The sequence below is a fragment of the Mustelus asterias genome, chromosome 3, assembly GCF_964213995.1.
Source record: "Mustelus asterias chromosome 3, sMusAst1.hap1.1, whole genome shotgun sequence".
Lineage (NCBI taxonomy): Eukaryota > Metazoa > Chordata > Chondrichthyes > Carcharhiniformes > Triakidae > Mustelus > Mustelus asterias.
Window position 1 is genome coordinate 158,257,962 of NC_135803.1, and position 12,632 is coordinate 158,270,593.

Genomic DNA, 12,632 nt, shown 5'->3' on the forward strand with positions numbered 1-12,632 from the left:
AGGTGGTTAGACAGGGTAAATGTTGGGAGGAGTGCAGGACAAGAGGGCAGGGTCGCAGAATAAGGGAGTGCTGATTTAAAGCGGATTTGAGGAAGAATTTCCTCGCTGAGGGAGTGTTGAATCTTTGGAATTGAAGGCCGGGTCCTTGGACATTTTCAAAGCTGAGATTGACAGGTTTTTAAATCAGTTCAGGATAACGGTTACAGAGATAAGGCAGGAAAGTGGACTGAGTGAGTGTGAGATCTGCCATGATCTTATTGAATGGCGGAGCAGTCTCTAAGGGTGGAATGGCCTACTGCTGTCCCTATTTCTCATGGTCTCAGCAGGGTTGGAAGGTTCCTAATATATCCCACTGTCGGACATGAAGGAACATTCCCAACATTCCCAGCTGCACTGTGCTGCTTGTTGGAAGATTTTACATTTTTGATCAAACCATCACAATTTCAAACTTGTTCTGATCACAAATTTCCAATTCTGCTCAAAACTCAAACCCTCCCCCATGGCCAGAAAATCTCACTCCCCCAAAACCGGTGGGTGGGACTCCTGGTTGCTCTGACCTCGCTGTCCACGATGGGGCAGGAAAGGCCACAGAGTGAACCCTGCCATTTCCCCGGAGGAGACTCTTAACTGGCCAATTATTGACCACATCCATTTTAAAGCAGGAGTGAGGACTGGCATTGCATGGGGTGGATTGGGGGGGTTGGGTGGGGGCGGGGGGAGGGGGAGTGCACCCCAATGCCCCTGTATCTAGACCAGAAGGGGGAGATGGGGTGATGCACCTCCATCAGAAGCCCCTTTTGAAGCCAGCCATTAGATCTGGTGGCCTTCACTACCCTGCCTGCCCTGGGACCGCTTGAACTTACCTTGGCCTCCGGTGTTCCCACCTGGCCTGAGGTTCTCATTTCTGTACAATTCCTGCTCAGACTGGAACACGGCCCAGCCCAGCTGTCTAGGGTGGGACTTCCTCCCGGGTGAGGGGTAGAATTCCCACCTACAGCCATTTAACATTGAGTCGAGTGTGAAATGGCAAGGGGGCACTCGGAGCCGGTGGGGGTGTGGCCCATCAACTCTGGCTGGCAGGAAGCAAGACCCATCCTCCCAACAATTGGGGGGCCATAGGCTGAAGGTCACCCAATCCCAACATGTTTCCTGGGCATCCGGTAGCTGGGAAATTGTGGGTTTAGAAAAGGGAAGCTGGGTTAATCCTGCTCTCTGCTTGTTCAGGGTCAGTGACACAATCGAATTGGTCATTAGCAGCAAGGCAGCAATTAGGAAGCGCTGGTGAACAGTGATCAGACTCTCACACCAAGTAACAAGGAAAGAAATCAGCAGGAGAGAAAACAAAACATCACAACACTGAAACAGCAATTACTGAAAGCAAATGGTTTCTATCAGAGTCTGGTCATTCTACATGGGATATCCTCCTTAATGTCACATCCCAGCTGGAGAAACCAAGCCCATCACTGAAACTAGACTTGGGGCATTTCAAAACTAGAGAATCCAAGAATTGATACAGCACTGAAGGAGGACATTCAGCCCATCCCGAACATGCTAGCTCAATGAGCAATCCAAATAATCTCACTCCCCCCGCCCCACGCCTCCCCCATTCTTTCCTCCTAAGCTTGAAAAAGTCTCCTTTCCAAATATTTGTTCAATCCCCTGTGGAATTTGGTCTTGAGCCTGCTTCTTCAGGCAATATATTCCAGAGCACAACAACCTGTGTAAAGTCATGCTGAGCCTAAGTGCGAGCTGATAGAATCCGGACACCAACTGTGGCAATAACTCACACTTCCAGAAGCAATTAGCCCCCAGCGATATTCACATAACCCCATTTACATCACAAACAGACACAACAAGCACAACAAATCAAATACAAAGTTTGACACCAATTGTCAGCAACTGTAAGGCAAAGTAGAAACTAGCTGCTGCTTCCAATTTGAAATTTGTAACTGGTAAAGTTGTCTAATATTTCTGCTAATATTGTGATAAAAATGTTATTTTAATATTTTTGAGGATATTGTGTTGGTCTGTGGAATGCTGTGTGTGTGTCTGTTTGCGTGACTATTTTAATTAGACTGAGAGTGAGTGTTGATGGATTTGAGACAATCAAAGGGGCTCAGTGTAAAAGTGAGCATTTGAAGTGGGGAGGACCAAGTTAAGATGTGCTACAAGTAAACATAACATGGGTAGAAATTTGCATGAGGGGATAAGGAAGGTTTTTTGTGTTTAGCTGTTAGAGATCAAAGAGAAACAAAAAAAGAGTTTTATGACAACAATTTCATAATAAATAAAGCAAAGTTATTCAATTTTAGTTGACTTAAAAGTAGTGGCTATAAGAAGATTACGTAAGGGTTATTTTCATCTGGAAAATACAGAATAAAGACAATGGGAAAAGATGAAAGTGGAAAAAATACATTTAAAGAAAGGCTGAAAGTTATGCTGAGGGAGTGGCCATGCACGATCCTGCAGTGTTCACAACGCTGAGACAGAACTATGAAAGAAGCAAAGTGAAGCAGTGTCAGCCACCCAGAGAAGTGTCTGTTTGTTCCAGGGGGCAAGGTTCTGTTTAAAGTCTTGGATTTACAAAGTGAGGTCGGAGAGAAAGAGAGAAGGAAAGAGAGAGAGAGAGAAGCCCTGTGAAATACCTCCCCTATAACAACAGCGGGTTGAGCTTTGTGGTAAAACTACTGGAATCTTACAAGGAAATGGGAACAGCGTTTATCACAGGGAACAAATCCCAATAACTTCAATGTTGAAGTGGAGAGAATTGCAACTCACCCAGAATTGGTCATCAGTTCAGTGGGAAATTGATGAATGGGGTAGGAGGTGGCTATGTCTCGGGATATTGAGGCCCTGGTCAAGAAGAAAGAGGCACATGACATGCATAGGCAGCTGGGATCAAGTGGATCCCTTGAAGACTATAGAGGGTGTAGGAGTAGAGTTAAGAGAGAAATCAGGAGGGCAAAAAGGGGACACGAGGTTGCTTTGGCAGATAAGGCAAAGGAGAATCCAAAGAACTTCTACAAGTACATAAAGGCCAAAAGAATAACTAGGGAGGCAAAAGGGCCTCTTAAGGATCAACAAGGTCATCTATGTGCAGATCCACAAGAGATGGGTGAGATCCTAAATGAATGTTTCTCATCAGTATTTACCGTTGAGAAAAGCATGAATGTTAGGGAACTTGGGGAAATAAATAGTGATGTCTTGAGGAGTGTACATATTACAGAGGAGGTGGTGCTGGAAGTCTTAAAGCGCATCAAGGTAGATAAATCCCCAGGGAGCTGATGAAGAGTATCCCAGGACGTTGTGGGAGGTTAGGGAGGAAATTGCGGGTCCCCTAGCAGAGATATTTGAATCATCGATAGTCACAGGTGAGATGCTTGAAGATTAGAGGGTGGCAAATGTTGTGCCTTTGTTTAAAAAGGGCTGTAGGGAAAAGCCTGGGATCTACAGGCCGGTGAAACTCACATCTGCAGTGGGTAAGTTGTTGGAAGGTATTTTGAGAGACAGGATCTACCGACATTTAGAGACACAAGGACTGATTAGGGACAGTCAGCATGGCTTTGTGAGTGGAAAATCATGTCTCACAAATTTGATTGAGTTTTTTGAAGGGGTAACCAAGAAGGTAGATGAGGGCAGTGCAGTTGATGTTGTCTAAATGGACTTTAGCAAGGCCTTTGACAAGGTACCACATGGTAGGTTGTTGCATAGGGTTAAATCACACGGCGTCCAGGATGAGGTAGCTAAATGGATACAAAATTGGCTTGATGACAGAATGTGGAGATGCCAGCGTTGGACTGGGGTAAACATAATAAGAAGTTTAACAACACCAGGTTAAAGTCCAACAGGTTTATTTGGTAGCTTGTGTGGTTGATGACAGAAGACAGAACATGGTTGTGGAGAGTTGTTTTTCAAACTGGAAGCCTGTGACCAGCGGTGTGCCTCAGGGATCAGTGCTGGGTCCACTGTTACTTGTCATTTATATAAATGATTTGGATGAGAATTTAGTAGACATGGTTAGTAAGTTTGCAGATGACACCCAGATTGGTGGCATAGTGGACAGTGAAGAAGGTTATCTAGGATTGCAATGGGATCTTGATCAATTGGGCCAGTGGGCTGACGAATGGTAGATGGAGTTTAATTTAGATAAATGCGAGGTGATGCATTTTGGTACATTGAACAGGGCAGGACTTACTCAGTTAATGGTAGGGCATTGGGGAGAGTTACAGAACAAAGAGATCTAGGGGTACAGGTTCATAGCTCCTTGGAAGTGGAGTCACAGGTGGACAGAGTGGTGAAGAAGGCATTCAACATGCTTGGTTTCATTGGTCAGAACATTGAATACAGGAGTTGGGACATCTTGTTGAAGTTGTACAAGACATTGGTAAGGCCACACTTGGAATACTGTGTACAGTTCTGCTCACTCTATTATAGAAAGGATATTAATAAACTATAAAGAATGCAGCAAAAAGTTACTAGGATGCTACCGGGACTTGATGGATTGAGTGTTAAGGAGAGACTGGATAGACTGGGACTTTTTTCTCTGGAGCATAGGAGACTTAGGGGTGATCTTATAGAGGTCTGTAAAGTAATGAGGGGCATAGATCAGCTAGATAGTCAATATCTTTTCCCAAAGGTAGGGGAGTCTAAAACTAGAGGGCATAGGTTTACGGTGAGAGGGGAGAGATACAAAAGGGTCCAGAAGGGCAATTGTTTCACAGAGGGTGGTGAGTGTCTGGAACAAGTTGCCAAAGGTAATAGTAGAGGCGGGAACAATTTTGTCTTTTTAAAAGCGTTTAGACAGTTGCATGGGTACGATAGGTACAGAGGGATATGGGCCAAACGTGGGCAATTGGGACTAGCTTAGGGGTTTAAAAAAAGGGGCGGCATGGACAAGTTGAGCCGAAGGGTAGGATCTGTTTCCATGATGCAAACCTCTATGACTCTACGTGTGAATTTTGATCTCAGAGAGAATATAAGGAGGGATGGAGAGAAAACTAAAGAGAGATATAGATTCAGCACTAGTGTGATGTCAGGGTGGAGGAGGTTTCACTCTTCGGGGCGAGAGGGAAAGAAGAGGTCACGAGATGTTCTTGGCAGGCAGGATTAAGGAGAATCCTAAGGCATTCTATTCATACGTTAGGAACAAAAGAGTTGTCAGGGAGAAAATCGGACCTCTCAGGGACAAAGGAGGGGAATTATGCTTAGAACCCAAGGGAATAGGGGAGATCCTAAATGAATACTTTGCATCGGTATTCACGAAGGAGAGGGGCGTGTTAACCGGGAGTGTCTCGGAGGGAGGTGTTGACCCGTTAGAGAAAATCTCCATTACAAGAGAGGAAGTGTTAGGTTTTTTAGGGAACATTAAAACTGACAAAGCCCCAGGGCCTGATGGCATCTATCCTCGACTGCTCAGGGAGACGAGAGGTGAAATTGCTGGGCCTCTGACGGAAATCTTTGTCGCTTCTTTGGACACGGGTGAGGTCCCTGAGGATTGGAGGATAGCGAATGTGGTCCCGTTGTTTAAGAAGGGTAGCAGGGATAACCCTGGAAATTATAGGCCGGTGAGCTTGACGTCCGTGGTAGGGAAGTTTTTGGAGAGGATTCTTAGAGACAGGATGTATGTGCATTTAGAACGGAACAATCTCATTAGTGACAGACAGCATGGTTTTGTAAGAGGGAGGTCGTGCCTTACAAATTTGGTGGAGTTTTTTGAGGAAGTGACAAAAACGGTTGATGAAGGAAGGGCCGTGGATGTCGTCTATATGGATTTCAGTAAGGCATTTGACAAAGTCCCACATGGCAGGTTGGTTAAGAAGGTTAAGGCTCGTGGGATACAAGGAGAAGTGGCTCGATGGGTGGAGAACTGGCTTGGCCATAGGAGACAGAGGGTAGTGGTCGAAGGGTCTTTTTCCGGCTGGAGGTCTGTGACCAGTGGTGTTCCGCAGGGCTCTGTACTAGGACCTCTGCTATTTGTGATATATATAAATGATTTGGAAGAAGGTGTAACTGGTGTAATCAGCAAGTTTGCGGATGACACGAAGATGGCTGGAATTGCGGATAGCGAAGAGCATTGTCAGACAATACAGCAGGATATAGATAGGCTGGAAAATTGGGCAGAGAGGTGGCAGATGGAATTTAATCCGGATAAATGCGAAGTGATGCATTTTGGAAGAAATAATGTAGGGAGGAGTTATACAATAAATGGCAGAGTCATCAGGAGTATAGAAACACAGAGGGACCTAGGTGTGCAAGTCCACAAATCCTTGAAGGTGGCAACACAGGTGGAGAAGGTGGTGAAGAAGGCATATGGTATGCTTGCCTTTATAGGACGGGGTATAGAGTATAAAAGCTGGAGTCTGATGATGCAGCTGTATAGAACGCTGGTTAGGCCACATTTGGAGTACTGCGTCCAGTTCTGGTCGCCGCACTACCAGAAGGACGTGGAGGCATTGGAGAGAGTGCAGAGAAGGTTTACAGGATGTTGCCTGGTATGGAGGGTCTTAGCTATGAGGAGAGATTGGGTAGACTGGGGTTGTTCCCCTTGGAAAGACGGAGAATGAGGGGAGATCTAATAGAGGTATACAAGATTATGAAGGGTATAGATAGGGTGAACAGTGGGAAGCTTTTTCCCAGGTCGGAGGTGACGATCACGAGGGGTCACGGGCTCAAGCTGAGAGGGGCGAAGTATAACTCAAACATCAGAGGGATGTTTTTTACACAGAGGGTGGTGGGGGCCTGGAATGCGCTGCCAAGTAGGGTGGTGGAGGCAGGCACGCTGACATCGTTTAAGACTTACCTGGATAGTCACATGAGCAGCCTGGGAATGGAGGGACACAAACGATTGGTCTAGTTGGACCAAGGAGCGGCACAGGCTTGGAGGGCCGAAGGGCCTGTTTCCTGTGCTGTACTGTTCCTTGTTCTTTGTTCTAAGAGCTGAGAGAGACACAGCTGCATAGATGGTCATAATTTTAGACAGAGTCATAGAGCAATACAACACGGAAACAGGCCCTTCAGCCCAACTGCTCCATGCCGACCATGCTGCCCTCCCAGCTGGTCCCAATTGCCGCATTTGGCCCCTATCCCTCTAATCCTTTCCCATCCATGTACTTATCCAAATGCTTTTTAAATGTAGCTATTGAACCTGCCTCATCCACTTGCTCTGACAGCTCATTCCATACACACACCACCCTCTGGATGAAGAAGTTGCCCCTTACATCTTTCCGCTCTCACCTTAAACGTATGCCCTCTAGTTTTCAATTCCTCTCCACTGGGAAAAAGACTATGTGCATTCTCCATAATTCCCCACTCCCCATAAACCCCCATAAACCCCATCCCCATAAACCCCCATAAACCCCAAACCCCATAAACCCCACCCCATAAACGCTGCCCCATAAACCCTGCCCCCATAAGCCCCTCCCCCATAAATCCCAACCCCATAAACGCTGCCCCCATAAACCCCTCCCCATAAACCCCTCCCCATAAACCCTGCCCCATAATCCCTGCCCCATAAACCCCTCCCCATAAACCCCTCCCCATAAACCCCACCCCATAAACCCCTCCCCATAAACGCCTCCCCATAAACCCCACCCCATAAACCCTGCCCCATAAACCCCTCCCCATAAACCCCTCCCCATAAACCCCACCCCATAAACTCCTCCCCATAAACTCCTCCCCATAAACCCCACCCCATAAACCCCACCCCATAAACCCCTCCCCATAAACGCCTCCCCATAAACCCCACCCTATAAACCCTGCCCCATAAACCCCACCCCATAAACCCCTCCCCATAAACCCTGCCCCATAAACTCCTCCCCATAAACCCCACCCCATAAACCCCTCCCCATAAACCCCTCCCCGTAAACCCCACCCCATAAACCCCACCCCATAAACCCCTCCCCATAAAACCCACCCCATAAACCCCACCCCATAAACCCCACCCCATAAACCCCTCCCCATAAACCCTGCCCCCATAAACCCTGCCCCCATAAACCCCGCCCCATAAACCCCCCCATAAACCCCACCCCATAAACCCCTCCCCATAAACCCCGCCCCATAAACCCCGCCCCCATAAACCCTACCCCCATAAACCCCTCCCCCATAAACCCTACCCCCATAAACCCCATCCCATAAACCCCCCATAAACCCCAAACCCCATAAACCCCAAACCCCATAAATCCCAACCTCCATAAACCCCACCCCCATAAACCCCACCCTATAAACCCCTCCCCCATAAATCCCAACCTCCATAAACCCCGCCCCATAAACCCCTCCCCATAAACCCCTCCCCCATAAACCCCAACCTCCATAAACCTCGCCCCATAAACTCCTCCCCATAAACCCCTCCCCATAAACCCCACCCCATAAACCCTGCCCCATAAACCCCACCCCATAAACCCTGCCCCCATAATCCCCTCCCCCATAAATCCCAACCCCATAAACGCTGCCCCCATAAACCCCTCCCCATAAACTCCTCCCCATAAACCCCACCCCATAAACCCCTCCCCATAAACCCCACCCCATAAACCCTGCCCCATAAACCCCTCCCCATAAACCCCTCCCCATAAACCCTGCCCCATAAACTCCTCCCCATAAACTCCTCCCCATAAACCCCACCCCATAAACTCCTCCCCATAATCCCCTCCCCATAGAAGATTGGAGGTTAGCGAATGTTGTCCCATTGTTTAAGAAGGGGAACAGAGACTTCCCCGGGAATTATAGACCGGTGAGTCTCACTTCTGTTGTCGGCAAGATGTTGGAAAAAATTATAAGGGATAGGATTTATAGTTATTTGGAGAGTAATGAATTGATAGGTGATAGTCAGCATGGTTTTGTGGCAGGTAGGTCGTGCCTTACTAACCTTATTGAGTTTTTTGAGAAAGTGACCAAGGAGGTGGATGGGGGCAAGGCAGTGGACGTGGTATATATGGATTTTAGTAAGGCGTTTGATAAGGTTCACCATGGTAGGCTTCTGCAGAAAATGCAGATGTATGGGATTGGGGGTGATCTAGGAAATTGGATCAGGAATTGGCTAGCGGATAGGAAACAGAGGGTGGTGGTTGATAGTAAATATTCATCATGGAGTGCGGTTACAAGTGGTGTACCTCAGGGATCTGTTTTGGGGCCACTGCTGTTTGTAATATTTATTAATGATCTGGATGAGGGTATAGTTGGGTGGATTAGCAAATTTGCTGATGACACCAAAGTCGGTGGTGTGGTAGACAGTGAGGAAGGGTGTCGTAGTTTGCAGGAAGACTTAGACAGGTTGCAAAGTTGGGCCGAGAGGTGGCGGATGGAGTTTAATGCGGAGAAGTGTGAGGTAATTCACTTTGGTAGGAATAACAGATGTGTTGAGTATAGGGCTAACGGGAGGACTTTGAATAGTGTGGAGGAGCAGAGGGATCTAGGTGTATGTGTGCATAGATCCCTGAAAGTTGGGAATCAAGTAGATAAGGTTGTTAAGAAGGCATATGGTGTCTTGGCGTTTATTGGTAGGGGGATTGAATTTAGGAGTCGTAGCGTTATGTTGCAACTGTACACAACTCTGGTGCGGCCGCACTTGGAGTACTGTGTGCAGTTCTGGTCCCCACATTACAGGAAGGATGTGGAGGCTTTGGAGAGGGTGCAGAGGAGGTTTACCAGGATGTTGCCTGGTATGGAGGGGAGATCCTATGAGGAGAGGCTGAGGGATTTGGGATTGTTTTCGCTGGAAAGGCGGCGGCTAAGAGGGGATCTTATTGAAACATATAAGATGATTAGAGGTTTAGATAGGGTGGATAGTGATAGCCTTTTTCCTCTGATGGAGAAATCCAGCACGAGGGGGCATGGCTTTAAATTGAGGGGGGGTAGTTATATAACCGATGTCAGGGGTAGGTTCTTTACCCAGAGGGTGGTGAGGGATTGGAATGCCCTGCCAGCATCAGTAGTAAATGCGCCTAGTTTGGGGGCGTTTAAGAGATCCGTAGATAGGTTCATGGACGAAAAGAAATTGGTTTAGGTTGGAGGGTCACAGTTTTTTTTTTAACTGGTCGGTGCAACATCGTGGGCCGAAGGGCCTGTTCTGCGCTGTAATGTTCTATGTTCTATGTTCTATAAACCCCACCCCATAAACCCCTCCCCATAAACCCCTCCCCATAAACCCCACCCCATAAACCCTGCCCCATAAACCCTTCCCCCATAAACCCCTCCCCATAAACCCTGCCCCCATAAACCCCGCCCCATAAACCCCCCCATAAACCCCACCCCATAAACCCCTCCCCATAAACCCCGCCCCATAAACCCCACCCCATAAACCCTACCCCCATAAACCCCACCCCCATAAACCCAACCCCCATAAACCCCACCCCATAAACCCTACCCCCATAAACCCCATCCCATAAACCCTACCCCCATAAATCCCAACCTCCATAAACCCTGCCCCATAAACCCCTCCCCATAAACCCCTCCCCAATAAACCCCAACCTCCATAAACCTCGCCCCATAAACTCCTCCCCATAAACCCCTCCCCATAAACCCCACCCCATAAACCCTGCCCAATAAACCCCGCCCCCATAAACCCCACCCCATAAACCCTGCCCCCATAATCCCCTCCCCCATAAATCCCAACCCCATAAACGCTGCCCCCATAAACCCCTCCCCATAAACTCCTCCCCATAAACCCCACCCCATAAACCCCTCCCCATAAACCCCACCCCATAAACCCTGCCCCATAAACCCCTCCCCATAAACCCCTCCCCATAAACCCTGCCCCATAAACTCCTCCCCATAAACTCCTCCCCATAAACCCCACCCCATAAACTCCTCCCCATAAACCCCTCCCCATAAACCCCACCCCATAAACCCCTCCCCATAAACCCCTCCCCATAAACCCCACCCCATAAACCCTGCCCCATAAACCCTTCCCCCATAAACCCCTCCCCATAAACCCTGCCCCCATAAACCCCGCCCCATAAACCCCCCCATAAACCCCACCCCATAAACCCCTCCCCATAAACCCCGCCCCATAAACCCCACCCCATAAACCCTACCCCCATAAACCCCACCCCCATAAACCCAACCCCCATAAACCCCTCCCCCATAAACCCTACCCCCATAAACCCCATCCCATAAACCCCCCATAAACCCCAAACCCCATAAACCCCAAAAATCCCAACTTCCATAAACCCCACCCCCATAAACCCCACCCTATAAACCCCTCCCCCATAAATCCCAACCTCCATAAACCCTGCCCCATAAACCCCTCCCCATAAACCCCTCCCCCATAAACCCTAACCTCCATAAACCTCGCCCCATAAACTCCTCCCCATAAACCCCTCCCCATAAACCCCACCCCATAAACCCTGCCCCATAAACCCCTCCCCCATAAACCCCACCCCCCATAGACCCCATCCCTATAAACCCCCCAAAAACCCCAAACCCCATAAACTCCGCCCCCATAAACCTCACCCTATAAACCCTGCCCCCATAAACCACACCCATAAACCCTGCCCCATAAATCCCCCATAAACCCCGCCCCCATAAACCTCACCCCCATAAACCCCACCCCCATAAACCCCACCCCCCCCCATAACCACTGACTGCACCACAAATGTAATTGCTGTTGAAATGCAAGAAACCTGGTAGTAAATATGCATAGCAAGATCCCATAAATCACATCAATGTCACCATGACCATATAATCTGTTATTGTGATGTTGATTGAGGGATTATTATTGTTGAGGACACAGGGCAATAACTCAAAGAACAAAGAACAAAGAACAATACAGCACAGGAACAGGCCCTTCGGCCCTCCAAGCCCGCGCCGCTCCCCGGTCCAGGATTGAATCCTGAATCCAGGATCCCCGCCCAATTTTCCAGCCTATCTACATACTAATATCCTATCCACCAAGCTGTCCCTCACAGCTACGATGCTTTGTTCATCACAACTCCATCACTCTTCTTCAAAATAATGCCATGGGAACTCCTAAAACCACTCAAACAGGCCGACAAAGCCTTCAGTTAAGGCACCTCCAACAGTGTAGCACTTCCTCCGTTCGTTGCTGGAGTGTCCGCCTTGATTTTTGCATTTGAGCTTTGACCTGGGACTTAAACCCAGAACTTTGTGACTCAGAGGCAAGATGTACTGGCATTGGGTGCTGTACGGTGAAGGTTCGCCAGAATGGCCCTGCAATGAGGGGGTTGTGCTGTGATGAGAGGCTGAGTATATTGGGATTCTGTTCTCTGGAGTTTAGGAGAATGAGAGGAGACCTCATTGCAATCTACAAGGTTATGAAGGGGTTTGACAGGGTGGACACTGAGAGATTGTTCCCGCTGGTCGGGGGATCTCGAACACGGGGGCACAGTCTCAGGATAAGGGGCCAATCGTTTAGGACCGAGAGGAGAAATTACTTCACTGAAAGATTGTGAATCTTGGGAATCCTCCAGCCAGAGGGTTGTGGATGCTCCATTGTTCAATATATTTAAGGCTGGGATAGGTGGATTTTTGGTCTGTCAGGGAATCATGGGATGTGGGGAGCAGATGGGAAAACCCAAGATCAGGCATGGTGATACTGAATGGCGGAGCGGGTTCGACGGCCAACCTCCTGCTCCTATTTCTTGTCTTCATGCCACAAGCTGTCACTCCAACACCTCATC